The sequence below is a fragment of the Notamacropus eugenii genome, chromosome 1, assembly GCF_028372415.1.
Source record: "Notamacropus eugenii isolate mMacEug1 chromosome 1, mMacEug1.pri_v2, whole genome shotgun sequence".
NCBI lineage: Eukaryota > Metazoa > Chordata > Mammalia > Diprotodontia > Macropodidae > Notamacropus > Notamacropus eugenii.
Window position 1 is genome coordinate 110,299,462 of NC_092872.1, and position 23,633 is coordinate 110,323,094.

Consider the following 23,633-nt stretch of genomic DNA (forward strand, 5'->3'; position numbering starts at 1 on the left):
TTTAGAATGATTTCCTTCCCTGCAGTATAAATAATGATGAAAATGAAAAACAAACTTTCATATGATACAATATAGTTTCGGAGCACTTAGATAAAACGTATCTTTATTTGTCCCCCCCCCCCCCTTTACTTGGGAGGTAGAAAATGGTATTAACATTCTGTATAAAAAGATAGTGGCCTAAACAGGTAAAATGAGTGGTCAAAGAGCATACAGTTATCAAGTGGTAGAGATAATATTGGAATCGTGATGTTTTGACTCCAAATTCAAGACTCTTTCCGTTACATAGAAACTGTTTTCTAGCAGCTAAGCAGCCTTGTTAGTGATCTGGTAAGCAGACGTGTGACCTAGGTCAAATCAGTTACCCCCTCTGAGTATTAGTTTCCTCATCTGTATAATAGGGCATTAAAGTTAGATGATCTCAACAACTCTTCCAACTCCATTAAAAATGTTTTGTTGATAGAATAATTCATGTGCTAATGTAAAAGAAGTCACTTGACTTTTTAAAGAGCTAAATATATTGCTTTTCTTGATATATAATTTTCTGGATATCTTTTGTTTTTATATACCCTTTATTTCTGAATGTACCTCTTCCTTTCCCTCACTAGTGAAACATTCTCAATCAGAATTTTTTAAAAAAGAGAAGGTAAATTGTTTTCAGCTTTTCTATGGGGCTCGCAAAATCCTTAATTCCTTTAACAAAACTAGATTTTGTTACTAGATTTAGATTCGCTTAGGTACCAACAGCTAAGATTTCCACTTATACCGACTGCATATGGCAAGCTTGTTTCTGAGAATGATAAGGGTTGTGGCCTGAGCTAGCTTTTATTCTAAAAAGAGACTGTGTCCATTTATGTATTTCTTTCTGCTTCTTGTTCTGACTCATGAAGTCACTGCTGAGAAGCACTCAAAGGTACTTGCATTAAACACTTGATGCACAGAAACCTGATTGGTTGTGTTTTCAAAGGTTGGACTCTTTCCTGGGAGCTGCAGTTATGTCTTGGAAAATCACTCTAATAGAATTTGGAGACACTGATGTGAATTCTCATGCAAGAACATAGATCTTGGGGGTTACAGAATGTCATATAAATCAAATAATACTCCCCCTCCTTTTTTCTTGCAGCCAGCAACTAAAATTCATCAGCAGCCTTATATTGCTTTAGACTCTCAGGACCCAATGAATGACTCACTGCAAAATTTCCAGCCATTTTAAAGCCAATACTTTTGTGGCATTTCATAACCAATTTATTAAAAGCAGATGATGGGAACACATGGTGATTTGAGAGCAATTTCTGCAATCATTGAAAACCTTGGAGAAAGATGAGCTTTAAATGTTCAGCTCAGAAAGTGTTGCAAAATCAGCCTCACCACCTCACTAACTGGAATTTCTGGAGTGCAGGAGTTAATGGTGCAAAGATTTTTTTTTTTCAGTTTCACGGATCAAAGGGAATGTAAAAATGACAAAATAAAACCACTTTTCCTAGGACATTAAAATCAGGTCTTTTTTTCTCTTTGAGCTATAACTAGCAATTCTGACATTTGGGAAAGTCACCACAAAACTTGTTTGAAGCAAGTATTGGAAAAGGAGAGTATTTTAGGATAAGTATGCTTGGGGAGTTGACCTACACCGATAAATGAGTTTTTTGCTGTGGTAACTCCCTGTATCAATTAAAACACAGGTCTGTCCCTTTCAAAAGCTTAATGCCGTTAGTGGCACATAGTTGACACAAGAAATGTTAATGATTGACCCATTATCCATTAGAATGCAAGCCCCTTAAAAAGAGATTTCTTCATTCTTTGTAGTACTTACAAAAGCCCCCGAAATATGATAGTACCTAATAATGATTGATTGATTGATCCTCATTCCTATTCTGCAGTTGGAAAGGGGGTTGATTTTAATTCTGAATCTGAGGGTCTTTTTCATTTCATATCTTTTTCCAGCTCTTTCTGAAACTTGCCACTGTTGACTACTTTTTCTTCTTGGGTATTCTTCCTTCTCGGACTTTCATAACTCTACTCAGCCACTTAGTGATTCAATAAGCATTTGTTATTTGCTGTGCTAAGCTTAGGGATAAAAAGAAATGCAAAAGTGTCTCCCCTTGCCCTCAAGAGCTCATATTCTAGTGGGAGATATAATATGCAAACACTTATGTAGATTCAAAATATATAGAGAGAGTAGATGGAAGATACTCACTGAGGGAAAGGACTGGGAGTAAGGGACACCAGGAAAATTTTCTTTCAAAAGTTGACTTTGAGTTTTTCTTGAAGGAAGTTAGAGAAACTAAGACATGGTAAGTAGGAGCAAGAACATTGTAGGCATGCATGGAGGACAACCAGGAGAAAGAACCTGAATTGGAAGATGTAGTGGTAAATGTAAGAAATAGCAAGAAAGTATGAGCTGTTGCATCAAAATAGGAAAATAGGACTTGGCAGAGTAAGGCTACATATCAGCAGAATAGATAAATTATGGCTATATGCAAGTAAAGGAATTTTTAGTAAATACACAATGCACGCACACACACATACACACTCACACGTGAAAATTGTTTTATCACTATATCTAAATTATATTGGAGGGAGCTAGGTGACACAGTGGATACAACCTCAGACTTGGAATTAAGAAGACCTGATTTCCATCCTGCTTCAGACTTTCACTCACTGTGTAATCCTACACAAGTTGTTTAAGCTATATTCTCTTCAATACCTACCTCCCATGACTTTTGGGGAATGATATGAGATAATATTTGTAAAGCCCTTAGGACATTGCCCAGAAAATTTATTATTATTATTGTTATTCCATCACAGATTTAAACCTGGAATAAAATTTAGACAGGAGTTCTTAACATGAAATACATGAACTTATTTTTCCTCTAATATTTCAAATTATAAAGTTTTGCTAGCACTTCACTGTAATTGGTTATTTTTGTAATCATATACATTTTATTTTATGAATTTAAGAACAATATTCTGAGAAGTCTGTAGGCTTCACCAGACTGCCAAAGGGGTCCATGATACAAAAAAATTAAGATCCCAATTGATGTTATACAGTCACAAAACCTCATTTTAGAGTTAAAAAGAGTGAAGGTCAGAGATTTATTTAAGATTATGTAAGTAATATGTAGCAGAGTCAAAGCTAGATTTCCTTTCTTGAGTCCTAGTTCACTGCTCTTCCTTCTATGTCTGCATTGCCTTGTACCAAGTGAATGCCACTGGTTGGCTGAGTCTGCTTCAGATGGTCACAAACATTTTATTTGACTAAAACATGAAGATTTTCAATCTGATTATTTGACAAATGCTGATAAAGGAAGTCAAATAACTAAGGTGGCTTTGCTCTCTTCTTCTCTAACACCTCTTTTGTCCACCATGGCTTGTTTTTTATGTTTATTTTATGAGCAGAGAAAATCAATCCTGATAAAAAGAATTCTCTCTTGATTCCTAGATAAAAGGGAAATTGAATAAGAAGCCTGACTGTTTTAATCCACATTGTTTGCTTCTAGATCAAGGACGATTTAAGTTTTAAAAGCTAGATCTTCAAATTCAGAATCTGAAAGATGCCTTAGGGAGAGAGAAGAAGCTGTCACTTTCCACTAGCCTGAAAAAAATAGTGTTCTGAAATAAGGTTCTTAAGAGACTCGCATAAATCTATCTGCCCCAAAAAGTTTTATTCTCTGTATTTCATTTCTTTGCTCTCAGTAATGATATTTATTGAAACAAATACACAAGCGTAAGCCAAAGGAATACTTACAGTATGTGGTTATGTTCATCTCCTTTTTTATCTTACTATGGATTTTTTTTATGTGTTTGATATCTGAGCATGATGTTGTAAGTGAGACAGACATAAAGTCAACCTAAGCCTCAGAGCATATTATAGAAATTACTCCAATGTTTAGTATAGTCATTTTCAAGTGAATTTTTCTTTTCAAACACATACATACTCTCAGAAAGTTGAAGTTAGAAAGACTCTTAAATATACATAATAAAGCTCCTTTCATTGTACAGATGAGGAAACTGAGCCTAGAGCAATTAGCTTACTTGTAAGGTTTACATAGATAGCAAATGTTCCAGAACTGAAACTACAATGCTGCGTTTTGGGCTCAAATTCAGTGCTCTTTCCCATCATGTCAGGACAGATGTGATGAAAAACACAACTGGAATTCAGATAGCAGATATCTAAGTTGATAAATTATTGCCTTTTAAAATAGACATATATTTTGATTTTAAGTAGAAAACTATGAAAGATTTCAAAGCATTAAAAAAAAGCAAACACATAAATTGTAATAATAGTATTTATGTAGTAGTTTAAGATTTGTAAAACACCTTAAACATATCGCATCTTATTCTCACAACCCTTGGAGGTAAGTGCTATTATTCTCTCTATTTTGCATATGAGGAAACTGAGGCAAACATAGATTGCGTTCTTCCCAGGGTCAAACAGATAGTAAGAGATTGAAATCATAGTTGAACTCAGGTCTTTCTGACTCCAGGCATAGCACTCTATGCTCTGTGCTAACTAGCTACCTATCCATAAATCATTTTCCAAATTTATTAGAAACTAAAGCAGTGGTTCTCAAACTTCATCTTATTATCCCTTCGCACTCTTAGTAATTACTGAGGATTCACCTCTCCTGCTAAGAACTCTTATTTGTGTATTATAACTAATGATAATGACCATATTTGAAATTAAAATATTTCAGCATTATTATATAAGTACTTTTGACCATATGGACTCCTTGTAAAGGTTTTGCCATCCCAGCCCCCAAGTCCCTAGATAGCACTTTGAGAATCATTGTTCTAAACGATTTTACACGTTGTCCAATGAAAAACCTTAAGTCTCAGAAAACTGGTAGTCATTGAGTTTCTACCATGTAATGCAGCAGGTTTTAAAAGATAGAATATAAACTCATTGACAGCAGAAATTTTCAGTGTGTTTTTAATTATCTCTGCAGCACAATGCATAGTTACATTATTGAGTAATACTTTGATTAAGTGCAGATGTATTTATTGGGAGCAACAGGTCAAACTAGATTTGATGCTCATGAGATGAAATAGTTTATTTTTGTTTATTTTAATTTATGATTTCCCAAAAAAAAAATATTTGGAAGAGGCTATGTGACATCCCTTTTTGATGTCCAGAATGAATTCATTAGGGGGACAGAGATAAAATGGCAGAGTAGAAGGAGGGACCTTTGTGAGCTTTCCCTCCAACCCTCTCAAAATACCTGTTAAAAATGACACTAAACAAATTCTAGAACAGCAGAAATCACAAAATGCCAGAGTGAAACAGATTTCCAACCTAAGACAATATGGAAGGCTGAGAGAAAGGGTCTATTTCACCGGACTCAGAATGGAGCGAAGTCCACATGCTTTAAGTTCTCTTCCAGTTCTAAATCTGTCACCATATAAATGGCCATTTTGACTTTCAGTCTATCCATTAAACGTTACCACTGACATATTTGGGAGGACAGAAGGGAGTAGATAAGTAGAAGATAGAATGTGTAAAATGGCGTAACCAAGAATTCTAAAAGCAAAGGTTAGGAAGATACAAGATTGAAGAACTGAAGACAGAAATTGAGTACAAAGGCATAGACATGGGGAAAGATATATTTTCTGACTAAGGACAATCAGGCTTATATGACCAGATGGTCAAGTGCATAGAGGAGCTTGATGTGTAAGAAGACTTAAAAGACAGAATGTGGTCAGACTCTAAATAGCAAACTGAGGAATTTTTATCTCATCATAGAGGTAATGGAGAGCCAATAGGATTTATGGAATAAAGAAGTGATATGGAGAGATCAACAATGTAGGACAATGATTTTGGTGGCTGTATGGGGAATAGGTTAGAGTGGGAAGATGCTTGAGACACATCATAGTCTAAAAAAGCTGGGGAAAGCTGCACAAATAGAGGGGGCGAAGATATGAGAAATACTAGTGAAAGGGAAATGAGAAGATTTGACAACCAGCTGAATATGTGTGGTGAGTGAGTCTAAGTTGAGAATGTTTCTAAAATTGTAAACTTTCATGATACCGAGGAAGTTGAAAATAAGTATATATTTTGGGAAAAATCAATCGATTAAAAAGCATTTATTAAATGCCCATTGTATGATAGGGATCGTACTAGGTAACACAAATACCACCACAAACATTGCTTACTTGACTCTGGACAGGTCACTTGAACTCTCACTGTCCTAGCCAATTCTTTAATGCTCTTAACGTATAGAACACTCCATCTGTATTACAGCGGGAGTTTTCTTGCTTACAAAAAAGAGAAATCAAAAGTCTACACCAAAACAGAGCCCCAAATAAAAAATATTGAAAGTATGAATATTTTGTAATATAGAGTATTCTGAATATTTGACTAATTTGACAAAGCACTAGAATGTGAGTCACATAAAGGAGTAGTATGGGCAGCAGCACAGCAATCTATTATGCTGCCTTGTGTAACTTGCTCCATTCTGAATGCAATAAATAATCTCATTGTCAAGATGGTGGATTTCTTGTTCACCAATTGAGTAAAACATGTCTAAAATACAAGTTCTCCTGATGCAATTTGATGGAAGAAACTACTCTTTTGTCAGTTTGTCTGCGTAAACTGGATGTCTTAGATGACATAGGGAAGCCCCACATAAAATACATTTAAATGCTGTCAACATTTTCCTGGGATAAACACGCACGTGTCAAAAAAATATGGCAAATGGTAAACACTTTGTTTTTTGTTTTTATAAATGGAACACTCATCAAAAAAATTCACTATTGGAGAGAGACAGAGAGCGTGGGTTAAAATGGAACAATGTCTCATACTAACTTGATGACCCTGAGAGAAATCACTTTACCCCTTAAAATCTGTTTCCTCTTCTGAAAAAAAGTGGGATTAACCTATATAATATCAGATGTCCTTTCCAACTCTAGAAGGAAGAATTTCTGATCCTATATCCCGAAAAATTATTGACTCTGATTCTCAAAAAACATGAAGATTTCTACATTTGTATCTCCAGCAGATTCTAATTCATACTTCCCCTGAAATCTGCAGGTGTTAAGACCCGAGGAAATCCATGAAATATTCAGTTCCTTCCATTTGTTATCAAATTCTTCCTTACTTCGAGTTCAGATTTGACTCATACTTTCATCAAATTGGTTTTCATTTAGCCCCCTAGAAATATTCTGAACAATTCTATTCCCTCATCCATGTGATAGCTCTTCAAATATTTGTTCACTGTGATTATATCCATTCCTTTAGGTCATCTCTTCTTCAGGACAAACACTCTTTTCCCTTTTTCTTTAAAGAAAATTCCACACGTCATGAGGTGTCAAGTTCCTCGATCATCCCAGTAAGCATCCCTTTATGTCTAGTGTATCAACTCCAAATGTGGGGCCCAGGATGATATAAATAATTTCAAAAAGGGCCTGACTTGCAAAGTATTGTGAAAACTAACACAGCTTGACCTGCATGACTAGAATTCATGCTCTCCTCAACTCAGCCTTTTAGAATTTTTCCAAACTTAACTCAGACATCACCTTCAGGGAATTCCGACCCTGTCATCTCCAACTATTAATTTTTTTCCTTGTCAAATTGCAGTCTATTGTATTGACTCCTCTGTATAAATGTTTTATCTGGCTTTTTGAGTGCTAGGACTGTAATTTTTCCTTGTTATTGTTTCTAGCACATAGTTCATAGACTTGCTTATAATATGACCTTAATAAATATTTGTTGAATTTAACTGATAGAGATGTGGGCTAGATGGTAGGTGTTAGGTGGATTTAGAATTGGCTGAATAACAGGACACAAAGACCAGTCACTAATGGATTAAAGTTAAGGTGGAAAAGGCCTCCATTACAGGGCCTTACGATCTTCAATTTGGTCCTCAGCTATTTAACATATTAATGAGCTATAGATATAGATACCTTGCTTATAAGTTTCTCAGAAGATGTAAAGCCAAGAACAACAAGAAGTACTCTGTCTCAAGGAGTGAGAATTAAAGCAGATGTTACTTTTATTAATTTTTTAAAAATTAATTTATTTTTATTTTCAATGTTTACTTCCACAAGATTTTGAGTTCCAAATTTTCTCCCCATCTCCCTCCACTCCAAGACATTGTGCATTCTGATTACCCCTTCCCCCAATCTGCCCCTGCTTCTATCAACCACCCCTTTCTTTTATCCCCTTCCTTTCTGTTGTCTATTCCCTTCTATTTGCTTGTAGATAGATTTCTATACCCCATTGCTTGTATACTTTATTTCCCAGTTGCATGTAAAAATATTTTTAAACATTTGCTTCAAAAACACTGCGTTCCACATTCTCTCCCTTACTCTCCCCCCATCCACCCTCATTGAGAAAGGTAAACAATTTGATACAGGTTATACATGTGCAGTCATGCGAAACACTTTGATAATAGTCATATTGTGGAAAACTAACTATATTAACCTCCTTCCTATCATGCCACTCACTTATTCTATTCTCTTCTTTGACCTTGTTGCTCCCTAAAACTGTTTGCTTCTGATTTCCACCTCTCCCCATTTTGCCCTCCTTTCTGTCACACTTCTCCTTCTTATCCCCTTCTCTCCTACTTTCCTGTAGGGTTAGATAGATTTCTATACCCAACTGAGTGTGTATATTATTCCCTCCTTAAACCAAATCTGATAAGAGTAAGGTTCACTCATTCCCTCTCAAATTGACCCTCTTCCCCTCATTCTTAAAGCTTTTTCTTGGCTTTTTTCATGAGATAACATATCCCATTCTATTTCTGTATTTCTCCTCCTAGTACATTTCTCTCTGTCATCCTTAATTTAAGTTTTAGATATCATTCCTTCATATTCAAATCACCCTGTGTCTTCTGTATGTATTACCCTAATACCGACAAAGGTCTTATGAGTTACAAATATCATCTTTCTATGTAGGAATGTAAACAGTTCAACTTTAATTAGTCCCTTATGATTTCTCTTTCCTATTTACCATTCCATGGTTCTCTGGAGTTTTGGATTTAAAAGTCAAACGTTCTATTCAGTTCTGGTCTTTCTATCAAGAATACTTGAAATACTATTTCATTGAAAATCTAACCCCCTTCTCCCCAAAGTATTATACTCATTCTTGATGCTTAGATGATTCTCACTTTTACTCCCAGTTCCTTTGACCTCTGGAACATCATATTCCAAGCCCTCAGATCCCTTAGTGTAGAAGCTGCTAAATTTTGCCTTATCCTGATTTTGTTTCCACAATCTTGAATTGCTTCTTTCTGGCTGTTTATAATATTTTCTCCTTCAGTGGGAATTCTGTAATTTGGGTACAGTATTCCTGGGAATTTTCCTTTTGGGTCTCTTTCAGGAGGTGATCAGTGGTTTCTTTCCATTTCAATTTTACCCTCTGGTTCTAGAATATCAGGGGAGTTTTCCTTGAAAATTTCTTGAAAGATGATGTCTAGGCTGCTTTTTTATCATGATTTTCAAGTAGTTCAATAATTTCTAAATGATTTCTTCTGGATCAGTTTTCTAGGTCACTCATTTTTTCAATGAGATATTTCATATTGTCTTCTATTTTTTCACTCTTTTGTTTATGTTTTACAATTTCTTGATTTCTCATAAAGTCATTAGCTTACATTTGCTCCACTCTTATTTTTAAGGGATTCTTTTCTTCAGTGAGCTTTTGGACCTATCTTTCCATTTAGCCAATTCTATTTTTTTTAAATAATTCTCCTGTTTATTGGCTTTTTGGACTTCTTTTGCATTTGGGTTAGTATTTTGGGGGTCTCCTTTTGCAAAGTATTGATTCATTTTTTAATGCTTTTCTTGCATCACTTTCATTTCTCTTCCCAATTTTTTTCTCTACTTTTTTTTTTACTGGATTTTCAAATGTGTTCTTCCATGACCTGCCACCAATTCACATTTTTTCTTGGAGGCTTTTGATGTAGGAGCTTTGGTTTTGTTGTTTTCTTCTGGTTGTATAGTTTGATCTTCTTTGTTACCAAAGGAAGATAATATAGTTTGAGATTTTTTCTGCTGTTTGCTCATTTTTTCATCTAGCTACTTGTTAAGGTAAGGCTTTTCTTCCAGTGTAGAGGGTGTACTGTCCCAAGCTCCAGGTGTTTTGTGAAGCTGTTTTCAGAGACAATTCTAGGGACTTCTATATTTTCAGTTCTTTCAAGGTGCTATGATCAAAAGAGGTCTGTGAGTGACAACATGCACTGCTTTAAGCCTTGAAACTGTGAGAAGGATTCCCTTCCTACGGCTGTCACAATTTCTGCCATGCCAGCGTTTGTCCTCACCCCAGGACTACCATCCATTGTGAGGGATCGGGACTGTGGCCCTGATTCAGGCAAGGGCCAAGCAAGAGAATACCGCTTCATCACCAGCAAAGAGATCCCTGCAATCCCTGTCTGATCAGGCTCTCAATCCCCCCACCATCTTTGGGCAGAAAGCTCTGGAAAGAAGTGTTGCTACTGCCACTGCCACTACCCTTGCTGATGTTGCATCTGCCCTGGAATTGAGCTCTGACTGCACTCCTCTCTCACAGACCTTTCCTCCTTACCTTCTAAAGTTGTCTTTGGCATTTGTGGGTTGAGATGTCTGGAAATCACTGCAGTTGCCAGTGATTTAGTCCCCTGAAATCTGCTTCAGTCCCCTGAAATCTGCTTCAGTTTTCCTGAGGCCTCATCTATGCTGGTGTGTTTTGACCTGGTCTGTGCTCCTTTTTCAGACTAGTGCAACACACCTTTCCTGTTGATCTTCGAGGTCATATTGGTAAGAATTTTGCTTCATTCTGTCATTTTGTGGGTTCTGCTGCTCTAGATTGTACTTAGAGTCATTTTGACAAATATTTGAATGGGTTTGGGGGACATCTCAAGCAATCTCTGTTATTACTCTGTCAAGTTGGATTCACCCCTGAGCAGATGTTAAAAGGCTAAAATTTTGTGCCAAATTCAATATATTCAAAAATTAATATTGTTATATGACTATATTCTAAGAAGTCAAATTCATGACTATAAGATTTGGCAAAGTATAATTAGACAGCAGTTTATCTGGGGGGAAAAGATTAGGGTTTTGATGGACTATTGGGTCATTTGATGGAAATGAACAGTGCAACATGGTAGCTAAAATAGATGAGAACTTTGGTTTCATTAGGTGAGGCAAAATGTCCAACACATGAGACATTTTAGTTCCTTTGTAGTGTACCTTATGCAGACCATACTTACTATATGTTTTTTATTTTTTGTTTATTTTTCTTAAGGGCACCACATTTTAGTTAAGAAAATGAAAAAGAGCCTTCTGTGAGGAAGGGTGATCAGTGTCAAAAAGCATGTAAGTACCTATTCTGTACTAGTCACTGGCCTAGTTATTGGGAATTTTTTTCAAAAGGAAATTGTTCCTGCACTCATTGAACTCATGTTCTATCATAAGAAGCAACATGAACATTAAGATGGCACAGTAGTTTTTCCCTCCCTACAGTATCTACCCTCTTGACAATGGAAATAGAAACAGATATGTAAAGATTTGAGGTCAAGTTTTGACTTTTTCTCTTCCACCTCATTATACTTAGAACCTGTGGTGGGTGGGTTGTGGGGATTAAGAGATTTAAATAATAGAATTTCTCAAATATTTTCTTGTAACTGCCACCTCTTATATGTGTTACCTGTCCACTAGCCTATAAACATCCCAAAAGACCATCTTACTATTCTATTTGTATCCTTGTCATACCACTTGAACTTAGATGCTTAAGGTATTGAGTATATTTCATTATCATTTATTTTATTTATGCAAATATACATAGAATAAATAGAATGCAAATTTAGCAATGGAGGGACCAGTCTTTGGGGATATAAGAAAAACTTTATGTAGAAGATAGTACTTGAAGTAAAACTTGAAAGAAGTAAGATATTCTGCAAGGTAGAAGTAAAAATAGAATACATTCTGGGCATGAAAAACATGCAGTGTAAAAGTATCTGGAGGAGAGATGGAGTTCAGTCAATGAGGGATAGGAAGAAGATCACTGAATCATCCAGTAGAGGAATGAAAGTAACATATAATAACGTTAGAAATACAGGTTCAAGCCAGATTATGAAAAGTTTTGAATAGCAGATAGATTTTTTTCTATTTCATCTTAAGAGCAATAAGAAACCATTTGAAGTTTATGAAGAACATGATCAGACCTGCTCTGAGAAAAAAAAAATTATTTGTGAACTACATGGGTAATAGATTGACTTTGGGAGAGACTTGAGGCAAGCAGACCAATTGTGATAGAGCAGGTCAGATTTAATGGGAACATGAACTTTGGTATCTGTAAAATAACTGAAAAGGGAACATATGGGAGAAATGTTGTGGGTGAGGAAATGGCAAGACTTGGCAAGCAATTGGATACCTGATGTAGGAAAGAGTGGGGAGTCACAATGTCAAGGTTTTAAGCCTAGAATGGAAGGATTTCTGAAATCTCATTCTGTCTCTTGAAAAGAGAGTAATTCCTTTATACTCATTTTAAGCAAATACAAAAAAAGTAATTTTTACCTTCATGTAAATTGAATTAAAGAAGGACCTAGAAATCTTGGCTCTTACTTTCTTGCTATTTTGTAAGTTTACTGAATTTCTCCTGTCAACTAGGTATGTTTAAACATTCTTTTATCTTCTTATCTGGTAAGTTCTATATTACCTCCCTCCCTAATAATCATTTCTACATTTATAAGTTACTACTTATCTCACTCTTTCATACATGACAGATGTGAGTATCCAGAGAATATCATTGGAAGTCTTGAATTTCTCCATGCTAAGTTAGAATAAATTAAAATACTAAGAATGTCAGCAAAGGAAATTTTAATCAAATCAGAATTTTTTTCAGCTAAATTAGGAAGCAGAAATTTGGTACTACTATTTTTAATCTTCAATCCCCAAAGAGTGGTATTTCATCTTTCCTGTCTTTTGAACTGACATCAATGAATTGAATCAGCTTCAACAGAAATACTCATTCTTGTACATTGCAGTTTCCTGCTATGCTAATATGAGAAACCTTTCCTCTATTTAGAAAAAAAATGAACTCTTTTTTATTTCCATAACTCTCAAAGAGCATTGAGCAGCAATTGGAAGACTTTCCCAATTATATCATGCATAGAGCATCTGCAGAGTTGGTATTAGAGGCTCCAGCAAGAAAAAACACATCTTTGAATCTTTGGTTCTGCTTCTAGCACAGATGCCAAAGCAGATGGAGGGGCAGAGATCATCTGGAGAAATGCTCTGCATCTCAGATTCTGGTGGAGAGCAAATGGCAACCAGGACACTAGTGAAATGGTTAGATTGATAGACTCAGCACTCTCAGAAGCAGTGAAGGTGACAAAGTCTCCACATATTGAGATTTAGGCAGAATCATGATGGATGATGTGTGTGCTTTTCCTGTCAATACCTTTTATCACTCATGAACCCTGATCTGATGGGCACTTGCTTGAACTGCCTGTAAATTTTTCTGAAACCACGTTTCAAATGCTTAGGAAAACATACATGCATATACATACATACATACATACACATGCATATGTACATACATGCATACATTCATGCATTTATACACACAAACACACACATATGTATGTATGTATGTATATGCCTCATTCTAAGAAACAGGCTATTCCAAACAGTAGGAATGGAAAAGCAAACTCAGAAAGTGTAAATAGTAAAGGAAAAAATATTAAATGTGTTCTAGATTGAGAATAATCAGAATTTTCTTATTGTTATGCTAAATTTACTACAAGAATTTGTGTTCAGAGACCAGCAATGTAAATTTGTTGAGTTTGTAAGTAGATGATAGGGTGATTATGCTTAGAAGGCCCCTATGTAGATACTGACATTTCATTGGTGCAGTGGGGTAGAATGTTGTCAGGTCTCAAGTCAGAAACACCCGAGTTCAAATCTGATCTCAGACATTTACTAACTGTGTGACCCTAGATAAGTTACTTAATTGTTTTGATAACTGTCTTCTTCTTGCTTCTTTCACAGAAGGAAGAACTAGTGGTATGTAATAGGCACTTAACAAATGTGTGTTGATTGGTTGATAAAATGATCATAGTTTCCTAATTTCAAAAAATCGATCACAGTCCAGCAAAATAGTTTCCCCATTTCTTGTTAAAAGTATACTTTTCCTTGTATACCTAATAGCTTACCGTAGAAAAACTGGGCCATATAAGTCACCATTGTCACTGTTATCCAAGACTTTTAATGTCGGATATAAGTACAACATAGGGGGGAAATTAATCTTAAATTAAAGATTATAGGAAATAAAACAGGAAAGGACAAACACTGAGAATTACTTCAAAAATAATTATATTCCATTGTAAACTGAAATGTCATTACAACTACCTTTAGGTACAGGAACCCATGGTGAGAAGTTAGCTCTGGGAGGGAAGTCCATGTTCAGGATGGTCAGCAGAAAGACACCGATAGTAATAGCCTTTCAGGTAGTCAAAGAATGCCTTTTGCGATTCTCCTCCACAATTCTCCACTGAGGATAGATTGAGACATCTTTTGACTTTGTTGGCACTGTAGTCAGTCAGTTACCAATTATTTACTAAGTCCTCACTATATACCAGACACTGTGCTCATCACTGGAAATAGAAATACAAATTCAAAGAAAAACAGTCCAATCTCTTCTCTCAAGGAGCTTGCTTTCTAGAAGGGGAAAACATAAAGAAAAAGCTATAAGGGAATGAAGGAGGGAGGTATACAGTGCAGAAAAATGACAGAGAATTCCAGATGGCAGCCTAGTGAGAAATGAAGGGATGGACATCCTGGATGCTTCCTTAAGTGGAGGTTCTAAGAACCATTCAATCAGAGGGAGAGGTCATAGGGGCTCAGAGGATTTCCATTTTCAATTCTAGGATTTAAGTGATATTGGGGACATTTTTATGTGTCCAGATTGGCACCAATGAGAAACCCTAACTACCTCTTAAAAATATGAGCTTAGAAAGCGAATGTTTTTTGGTCTGGGTCCCAGGATGGTGATGGTTATTGGGGACAGGAACATTAATTGAAATGGATTTATTGAAAACAAAAGTTGTCTTTTCTTATGTGGGTTTTTAAAACTTCAATTAACCTCTTACATTTCTTTCCTCTTATTTAGTTTTTTTTTTACAAAACTATTACTATATCACATCTACCTCCCAAAGACAGAAAAACAATCCTTAAAGAAAAAAAGCACAAACAAATTTCCACATTTTTGCATCCAAAAACCTATATCTCATTCTGCACCTATAATATTACTAATTCTGTGGCATGAAGTATTCCCTTTCTAGAACTGTTCTTGGTTTTTGCGTTGATCAAAGTTTTTAAGAATTTCAATGTTATTAATGCATATATTACTTTCTTATTCCTATTCAATCCACTCTGCATCAGTTCATATAAGTATTTGGGGCTTTTGATGAGGAGGAGAAGGAAGGAGAAATAGGAAATAGGAAGGAGAAAAAGAAAAACAAGATAATAAATAATATCCTGTTGATATTCAGATTGGCTTGGGCCGGAAATTGGCTTCAGTCTATCATTTTGTGACTTTTGTTGCTCTAGAATTTGTTTAGAGTCATGTTTTATAGATTTATTGAGGGGTTGGTGGGGGAGAGTAGCAGGTCTCTGCTTCTACTCCACCATTTTGCCTCCACCTCCTTTGATCCCCAATCTTATTAGAAATGCTTCCTGCTTATCCCCAGTTCATATAAAGCTCTCTGATGGTTTTAGACAGATGCTATTATCAGTTTCTGTAAGACTCCATTTATTCCTTTTTTATCTAGTCTTTTTAGTAGGATTTAGTGCTGTATTTTTTCAAAGGCTTTTTCTGCATTTTTTGAGATAGTCACATGGTTTCTGTTAGTTTGGTTGTTGATATGATCAACTATCTTTGTAGTTTTCTTAATATTTTTCCAGTCCTGCATGACTGGTAAAAATGCTACATGTTTATAGAGTGTTATTCTCATGATAAGTCGCAGTAATCTTTTTCCTAGTATTTTATTTAAATTTTTTCATCTGTATTCGTTAGGAAAATTTGTCTATAATTTTCATTCTTTGTTTTGACTCTTCCTGGGTTATATGCTAATACCATATTCATATCATAAAAAAAAAAAAACAATTTGGTGGGACTCCTTCAGCTATTTCTCCAAATAGACTATGTGGCATGGGAATTAATTGTCCTTTAAATATTTGATAATACTCTCTTGTCAATCTGTCTGGCTGGCCCTGGAGATTTTACCTAGGGAGTTCTTTGATGTCTTGCTCAATTTCTTTTTTCGGAAATAGGATTGCTGAAGTGTTTTACATGCCCTTCGATTAATCTGGCCAATTTAAATTTTGTAAATACTCATCCATTAGTAAAATTTATTGGCATAGAGTTGGGGAAAAATCATTTCTAATAATTGTTTTAATTTCCTCTTCATTGGCGATAAATTCATCCTTTTCATTTTTGATACTGTTAATTTGGTTTTCTTTTCTCTTTTTAAATCAAATCACCAATAAGTTTATTTTACTGTTTTTTTTTTCTTAAGACCACCTCTCAGTTTTATTTGGTAGTTCAATATTTTTCTTAATTTCAATTTTAATAATCTTTCTTTTGTTTTCAGTATTTCTAATTTGCTATTTAGTTGTGAGTATTTAATTTGTTCTTTTTCTAGAATTTTTAGTTGTATACCCGATTCATTATTCTTTTTATCTATTTTATTCATATAAGCATTTAGAAATTTAAAAAAAAATATGCTAAGACACGTTCTGTTGCATCTCATAAGTTTTTGTATATTATCTCATTATTATCATTCTCTTGGATGAAGTTATTGATTGTTTCCATGATTTGTTATTTTTCCCACTCATTCTTTAATTTCCAATTACATTTTATTTTTTCCATGGTCCTTTATTAAACATAATTTTTATTGCATCATGATCTGAACAAAATGCATTTAATATTTCTGCCTTTCTGCATTTTGTTGTGAGGTTTTCACACTCTAGCACATGATTATTTTTTTTTGTAAGTGCCATGTATCTCTGAAAAAACGTTATATTCCTTTATATCCCCAATTTAATTTTTTTCCAGAGGGCTACAATATCTAAATTTTCTAAAATTTTATTAATCTCCTTAACTTCTTTCTTGTTTACTTTGAGGTTAGATTTATCAACTTCAGAGGCATGGAGGTTGAGTTTCCCCTCTAGTATAGTTTTGCTGTCAATTCCTTCCTGTAACTCCGTTCACTTCTCCAGTAATAATTTAGTGCATATAGGTTTAGTAATGATATTACTTAATTGTCTACAATGCCTTTTAGGAGGAGATAGTTTTCCTCTTTATCGTTTTTAATTAGGTCTATTTTTGCTATTACTTTGTCTGACATTAGGATTGCTATCCCTGATTGTTTTTACTTCAGCTGAAGTGTAATACTTTCTATTATATAAACCCTAAAATGCACTTTTTACCTTTACCTTGTGTTTATTCCCCTGTTTCAAATGTGTTTTTTGTAAGCAACATATTGTAGGATGATATTTTTTAATCCATTTTGCTGCCCACTTCTGTTTTATGGGATAGTTTATCATATTCACATTCACAGTTATGAGTAGTGTCTGTCTTTCTCTCCACCCCATCACCCATTGAAGCTTTTATTTCTCCTTTCTTTCCCTCCTCAAAAAAGTGTTGCCTTTGACCTCCACCTCCCTCAATTTTCCCTCCTTTCTATCAGCCCTCTCCTTCTTCATGTGATGCAATTCACCCTTTTCTTCCTCCTCCTTTCCTCTTCTCACATTAAAATCACTTTTAAACCTTTAATTAGTTTTTTTTATTCATCACATCAGCTAATTTATACCCACACTCTAAGTGTATCCCTTCTAAATGTCATACTACAGATACAATTCTGAAGAGTTGCAAGTATCGTTTTCCCATATAGTGATGTAACCCGTTTGCCCTTACTGAATTACATTTTTTTAAATTTTTTTCTTTCCTGTTTACCTTTTTCTACCTTTCTTGAATCTTGTCTTTGAAGATCAAATTTAATGTTGAGCTTTGGTCTTTTCATAAGGCAGGTCTTCAAGTACCCTATTTTGCCGTATGTCTATCTCCTTGCTTGAAAGACTATGATGAATTTTGCTGAGTAGCTGATCTTTGGTTGTAACCCAAGCTCCTTTGCATTGCACAATATCATATTCCAAGCCCTCTGATCTTTTAATGTAGAAGCTTCAAGGTTTTGCATAATCCTGACCATGGTTCTACAATATTTGAATTGTTTCTGTCTCCTTGCAGTATTTTCTTCTGGACCTGAAAATAATGTTATATGGCTATGATATTCCCTGACATTTTAAGTTTGGAATCTCTTTCAAGAAATGATTAGTGGGTCTTTTGAAGACTATTTTACCCTACAGTTCTAGGTAAACAGGGTAGTTTCCTTAATGATTTCTTGGAAGATGCTGTCCAAGGTCTTGTTTCTTTCCTCATGACTTTCAGGTAGACTAATAATTCTTAAATTATGTATCCTGGATCATTTTTGCAGGTCAATTGTTTTACCAATGAGGTGTTTTAGGTTTTCCTCTATTTTTAATTGTTTTGATTTGACTGATTCTTATTTTCTCATGGAGTCATTAGCATCCACTTGCCCAATTCTAAATTTAACAGAATTGTTTTCTTCAGTTAGCTTTTGTGCCTCCTTTTCCATTTGGCCAATTGTACTCTGTAAAAAGTTTTTTTTCCCTCCAATGCAGTTTCCCACCTCCATTCATTTCATCATACATATATATATATACACATATATATGTATGTATATGCATATATATGTATATATACATACATACATACATACATGCACACACAGGTAATCATGCATTTATTTCAAGCAACATTCAAGAGAATAAAAAGCAAACAATTTTGTTAGGTATTTTTTTCAGTTGTATCTGTTTCAACAACCTCATTTGAGAGTTCTTAGCAAAGATACTGGAACGATTTTATATTTCCTTCTCCAGCTTATTTTTTATTATTAAATAATTAATTTTATTTTTCAACATTCTTTTTCGCAAGATTTAGAGTTCCAAATTTTCTCCCCATCACTCCCCTCTGCCCAGCCCAAGAAAGTGTTCATTTTGATTACCTTTTCCCCCAATCTGCCCTCTGTTCTGTCATACCCCTTCCTTCTCTTATCTCCTTCACCTCTATTTTATTGTAGGGCTAGATAGATTTATATACCTATTTGCCTGTATGTGTTATCCCCAGTTGCATGTAAAAACTATTTTAACATTGTTTTAAAAAATCTTTGAGTTCGCATTCTCTTACTTCCCCCCCCCACACACACACATTGAGAAGGCAAGCAATTCAATATAGATTATACGTCTGTAGATATGCAAAACATTTCCATCAGAGTCATGTTGTCAAAGACTAACTATAATTCCCTCCATCCCATCCTGTCCCCCATTTATTCTATTCTCTCTTTTGATCCTGTCCTTCCTCAAATGCATTTACTTTTTACCCCAAAATCTTTTTACCCCATTTGCCCTCCCTTCTACCATCCTCCTATTCCTTGTTCATCCCCTTGACCCCTACTTTCCTGTAGTGTAAAATAGATTTTCATACCAAATTGGGTGTGCATGGTATTCCCTCCTTAAACCAAATCCGATTCACTCTTTCTTATCTCCTACCTCCTCTTCCCCTTCATTGAAAAAAGCTTTTTCTTCTCTCTTTTGCGGGAGAGATAATTTAGTCCATTCTATTTCTGCTTTTCTCCTCCCAATCTATTCCTCTCTCATCCCTTATTTTAATTTTTTTAGATATCCTTTCATATTCAACTCACACTGTGCCCTCCATCTACATATACAATCTCTCCAGCTACCCTAATACTGAGAGAAGTTTCACAAGTTACCAATATTATCTTTATATATAGGAATGTGAACAGTTCAACTTTATTAAGTCCCTTATGATTTCTATTTCTGGTTTACCTTTTCATGTTTCTCTTCATTCTTGTGTTTGAAAGTCAAATTTTCTATTCAACTCTGCTGTTTTCATCAAGAATGCTTGAAAGTTCTCTATTTCATTGAATGACCAGTTGTTCTCTTAAAGTATTATACTCAGTGTTGCAGGGTAGGTGATTCTTGGCTTTAATTCTAGCTTCTTTGACTTGTGGAATATCATATTCCAAGCCCTCCAGTCACTTAATGTAGAAGCTGCTAGATCTTGTGTTATCTGGATTGTATTTCTACAGTACTCGAATTCTTTCTTTCTGGCAGTTTGCAACACTTTTTCCTTGACCCGGGAGCTGTGGACATTGGTTACAGTATTCCTAGGAGTTTTCCTTTTGGCATCTCTTTCAGGAGGCAATCGGTGGATTCTTTCAGTATCTATTTTACCCTCTGGTTCTAGAATATCAAGGCAGTTTTTCTTGAAAGATGATGTCTAGACTCTTTTTATGATCATGGCTTTCAGGTAGTCCAGTAATTTTTAAACTGTCTCTCCATTTTCCATGTCAGTTGTTTTTCCAGTGAGATATTTCACACTATCTGCTGCTTTTTCATTCCTTAGGTTTTGTTTCATAATTTCTTGATTTTTCTTAAAGTAATTAGCTTCTAGCTGCTCCATTCTAATCTTTAAGGAATAATTTTCTTCAGTGAGCTTTTGGGACTCCTTTTCTATTTAGCCAATTCTACTTTTTTAAGGAATTCTTGTCCCCATTGGTTTTTGGATCACTTTGGTCATTTGGATTAGTCTGTTATTCAGGGTATTATTTTCTTCAGTATTTTTTGGCTTCCCTTTAACAAGCAATTGACTCATTTTTCATGATTTCCCTACATCACTCTCACTTTTATTCTCAATCTTTCCTCTTCTTCTCTTACTCGATTTTCAACATCCTTTTTGAACTCTTCTATGGCCTGAGTCCAATTGATAATTTTATTGAACGCTTTGGCTATAGGAGCTTTGTGTCTTCTTCTGTTTGTATATTTTGGTCTTCCTTGTGACCAAACCAGGGTACTATAGTCTGATTATTTTTTCTGGTTTTTGTTCTTTTTCCTAGCTATTGACTTTACTTGTGATGTCTTTGTTGAGGTAGTTCTCTACTTCCAGTGGTGGTGGTGTTTGGGCATACTGTCAGCCACTTGATTCCCTCATGATCAATGCACCTAGAGCTCTGGAAACAGCAGGTACCACTGCCTCTGCTGCTGCTGCAGTTTCTGCAGGTTCTTCCACCCCCTCCACCACTATGGGGCTGGTACCAGACCACTCAACCATCTCACACAAATATGACAGTTTTTTTCCATTGATCTTCCAATTTATCCTTGGCATTTTGGAGTTATGAAGTCTGGAAACTGCCACTAATGCCAGCGATTCAGTATTCCCTTGCCCTGCTCAAGTCTTGTCTGTACCAGCACGAACTTTGCTCTGCTCCCAGCCTGGTGCAATTGACACTTCTTGTTGGTGTTAAAGTCTGTCTTGGGCTGGAGATCTGCTTCACTCCATCATTCTGTGGGTTCTGGAGCTGCATAATGTGTTTGGAATCATTATTTACATGTATTTGGGTGAGTTTGGGGGAGAGCTGTAGCAAGTCTCTGTTTTTAGTCCTCCATCTTGGCTCTGTCTTCCCTCCAGCTCTGTCATTGCATTTTTAAAGGAATTTTTTCAATTTTTCTTTTGCCTCTCTAACTCATCTTTTAAAATCCTTCCTGAGCTCTCTCAATAAGACTTTCTGGGCTTCTGACCAGTTCATATTCTCCTTTTTGGTTTCAGATGTGGATTTAATGACAATGTTGTCCTCTTCTGAATTTGTATTTTGATCTTCACTGTCTGTGATAGTAAGGACCTATGGTCCCCGTTTTTCTATGTTGCTTTCTCTTTATGATGTTGCCTTTTTCCTGGCTTTTAGATTTTATCTTTCCTTTTGGGGTAGAGTCCCACACTTTTCATACTGGACTCTAGGGACCTACTTATTGAATTTGTTTACTGGAACCTTGGGTTTTTGCATCTGGGGGCTATAGAGACTGTAGCTTACCTGGTGCTGAACTGGAGCTGGTGTTGGTGGCTGCTATGTCCCAAAGTTAGGTAAGGTTTTTCTGTGTTTGATCTTGGTTACACTGAAGTTTGTGGAATGAGGTGTGGGAATGAGAATTGTCTGGCTGTTGGAGGTTGCCTACTCAACAGGGGCTGCAATCGAGCAGGGTTAGGCTCAGCTGATGATGGTCGCCCATCAAACGTGCAAGTGGTAGTTCTCTGTGCTAGTGTCTGCCACTTCTCTGACTGTGCCAAGTAATATGGAGGTTCTCATGTTGGTGCTTGACTGCTCCCTCACCCTGGGGCTCCAAATTTACCACTATTTTTTTGAGGTGGCTTGCTGAGACTTCCATTCTTTACTGGTTCCCTTGAGACACAGTAAGAGGGACCTTTCCTGTTAATCCACCTAACCTCAAGAGCTAAAACAAAACAAAGCAAAACTGCGGTACCCCTTATTGCTGCTGGCTCCACTCTCTCAATATTTTTCCAGGGATGGAATTTTCTGAATTTTTCAAGATCAGTAAGGGTTGAGAGAGAGCAACTTACTGCTTGTCCTGCCATCTTGCTTCTGGACAAATATTCTATAAAATAGGCAAGCCTAGGAAGGAGCAAACCAAATTCCTAAGATACAAAGAAAAAATTCTTTTAATTTACTTTGAGATACCTAAGGGAGTAGAAGGAGAACATCCCATGTTTCTTCCAATAACTCCAACAAGTCTCAAAAAAGAGCGCCAGAAAGAAATTTTGTAAAAATCCAAGGAAAAACTACAGAAAAATGAATTCTTAATAGCACAGATATGCACAACAGAACAGGAAGAAATCCACAAGTATGTAGGAAGAAGTACAGCCAGAAAAATCAAGAGCATAGCACATTTCACCAGCCCAATTCTCCTATGTGCTTACATTCTTAAAATATAAGGGTAGATATGATGTTTGTTTTGCTACCAATTCTCTTTAGTTTGCTTTGGGGCCCAGGAAAAATTGTGAGGAAATGGAATACTAAATTTGTCCACATTTTCAAAAATAAAAGATAAGACAAAGCTATTTGTAAGCTATTGACCACTAAACTGAACTGTGGTTTATTTAAAAAAACCTAATATACTTTTAAAAGGGGTGGTTAGTAAAAATTTAAAAAGAAAGAAATGTTTCCAAAGATATATCAAGGCTTCTTCAAACTGTCATGTCAATCTAAGCTTTTTTTCTGTTTTTAAAATAAAGCTACTAGACTGGAAATACCTGAAATACTGGCTTGATATTAAGAGAAAAAGAAGAACAAAATTTCCCAGTAATTCCAGTCATCTAAAAGTGGAATGGCCTTCCTTGGATGACTGTCAATTTTGCCTCACTGGAGATCAAGCTCAAGTTGGATGATTATCAAGTATGTCATCAGTGTCATTGTTTAGCAGGTACAGGCTGTATTACATAGATTCTGGGGTCCTTCTCAACAATGAAATGCTCTGATTCTCAAAATGTGATATTAAGTATTTAACACTGTCTTTTCAATGTTGTGTGTCCACTGCAAAGAATAATTTTCTCCATTGTGGGAGCTTTATAATTTTTGTTAACAACAGATTAAGACATTAATTTTAAGGTGTCTTTTAGACACCTCGAGTACCATTTAGCAAATCAAAATAGATTTAGGAATTTACTAAGTAAGACTTCCTTTTTACATATTAAATTTGGCCCTAAGTAGGCC

The 23,633-nt window shown here is 35.5% G+C and overlaps 1 long non-coding RNA gene across 1 annotated transcript in view; it reads left to right on the forward strand.

Annotated features, from left to right (window-relative positions):
- Positions 1-23,343, forward strand: part of LOC140523663 (uncharacterized) — a 116,861-nt gene extending 93,518 nt beyond the window's left edge. The window contains exons 3-4 of the long non-coding RNA XR_011973438.1: positions 11,213-11,283; positions 23,156-23,343. This is a non-coding gene — a long non-coding RNA (uncharacterized lncRNA). The remainder of the gene's footprint in view (positions 1-11,212; positions 11,284-23,155) is intronic.
- Positions 23,344-23,633: the final 290 nt, after the last annotated feature.